The 2,143-nt window shown below is 36.2% G+C and overlaps 1 non-coding gene across 1 annotated transcript; it reads left to right on the top strand.

The window, feature by feature from the left end:
* The first annotated feature begins 299 nt into the window (after positions 1–299).
* Positions 300–406, top strand: LOC131221741 (small nucleolar RNA R71). The gene has a single exon (XR_009159561.1). It is a non-coding gene; the product is annotated as a small nucleolar RNA R71 (small nucleolar RNA).
* The last annotated feature ends 1,737 nt before the right edge of the window (positions 407–2,143 follow it).

The raw sequence follows: 2,143 nt of genomic DNA, 5'->3' as shown, positions 1-2,143 counted from the left end.
CCTTCTTTCCTTCCATGGCCTCAACTTTCCTTATGAGCGTAGTCACTTTACACTTGAGATCATCTTCTTCTTTCAAGAGATATAATCCACCTTTCTCCTTTAATTGAGTCGGCCTGGACGTGGTGTTCGCCATTGGGTAATAGTCCCATGATTGTGTTTTTTCAGCAAGACTATCGAGGTAATCCCATACCTCATTAACATCTTTATTAATGAACTCTCCATTACACATTGTCTCGACCATTTGGCACATGGAAGATGTCAGTCCATCATAGAAAAAATTTGTAATGCGCCACGTTTCAAATCCGTGTTGTGGGCATGAACTGACCAAATCTTTGAATCTTTCCCAACATTGGAAGAATGTTTCATCTTCCTTTTGGGCAAAGTTCATGATTGCTTTTCTGAGGGTAATCGTTTTATGATGTGGGAAGAATTTTTTTATGAATTCCCTCTGCATGTCGTTCCATGTGCCAATGGATCTAGGACGCAATGAATGTAACCACATCTTAGCTTTCTCTTTTAAGGAAAAAGGAAAGAGTTTCAGCCTAATTGTATCCTCAGATACATTAGGAAAACATAATGTAGCTATAATCTCATCGAACTCTTTCAAATGTAAATATGGACTCTCTGATTCAAGTCCATGGAATTTGGGAAGGAGTTGGATAACTCCTGGCTTGATGTCCATTTGTCCTGTGTTTTCAGAAAAAATCATGCATGAGGGCGTACTCACTCCCGCCGGTTGTAGATAATCTCGTAAAGTACGAGGCGGGGGTGCCTGTTGCACCTCATTTTCATCTTGGGTATCCTCCACCCTGGGTGGAAGTAGAGGAGGTTGGTCTTCAGCCATAACTTCGGTTAACACAGGGGATTTCGAGCGGTGTCTAGTCCTGCAATGGATAGTCAACCCCTCAACCAATCCTCCTTCAGTCAAGAGACGTCGAGTGTTGTCACGGGCCCACTTGGGCATGAAAACACTCGCAGCCCTCAATTAAAAACCTAATCCTAAAAAAGAAAAAGGAAATCTAAAAAGAAAGAGAGAGTTGGAAAGAAATTACTAAATTGGAGTCCTGAGTTAAAACCTGCAAAATAAAATAAAATAAGTTAGATTTTTAAAAAGAGAAGAACAATCCTTTAAAAGAAAGATAGAAGTGAACTAGCTTCTAAAAGAAAGAATTCCTAAAAGAAAGTGAAAATTTCTAAAATAAATTAGGAGAGTCCTAAACTAGAAAGTAAATTACTAAAAGAGAATTGAAAAATAGAAAGTAGGGAAGGAGCTTAGCGAATTAGAAATTTCTATCTTAAAGGCCTACAAAATAGGAAGGTTAGTTTCTACACAAAAATTCTATAAATAGAAAATTTCTAAAGGTGAATTTAGGAAACAAAGTTTAGATTCTAAAAGAGTTAAAATTAGAAACTAAAAAAAAACAAAAGAGGAAAGTTTCTAAAAATAAACTACTTCCTAAAAATAGAAAAATACTAGGATTAAAAATTTTCAGAAATTAAACCCTAATTCTAAGAAGTAGAAAAAGTAGAGAGATTAGGAAGAAATTACCAATTTAGAAACTTATGTCAGGATCCTATAAAACAGGAAACAAGTTAGTTTTGAACTCAAATAAAAAAAAAAAAAAAAACTAAGGTTAGTAAAATCCTAATCTTAAACTAATCCTAAAACCAATTAATTTCAGAGAATCGTAACCGTCAGTCCCCGGCAACGGCGCCAAAAACTTGTTCACTCCCCAAGTATAGGGTTGTGATGTAGTAATAAACTCGGTAAGACCGAGGTCGAATCCACAGGGACTGATACCTGTACGTTATCTGAAACCAAGTAGAACTAGAACTAGTCTAAGATGTGATCTAAACCAAATAGAATTTAAGAAATAATTGTGGAATAATTATCTAAAGCTTTAAGGAATTCAGAGGAAGGAAACTAGGGATTCAGAGGATCCACTTGTAGAGATCAGGGAGATCTTATGCCTGCATCAAGGATTATGGAATTCAAACTGAACTTACTTGATCTGGTTCTCAAGAGATGAAAGGTATATGAATTAGAATGGATTCCATCATCTAACCATGCCCAGGAGACAAAGAAAACAACATGATTAAACTAATTACCAACCAATCAACAATGTATGAAGATCAGGAAGGG

Source organism: Magnolia sinica, chromosome 1, assembly GCF_029962835.1.
Source record: "Magnolia sinica isolate HGM2019 chromosome 1, MsV1, whole genome shotgun sequence".
Classification (NCBI taxonomy): Eukaryota; Viridiplantae; Streptophyta; class Magnoliopsida; order Magnoliales; family Magnoliaceae; genus Magnolia; species Magnolia sinica.
This window is presented reverse-complemented; position numbering and strand designations above follow the sequence as displayed.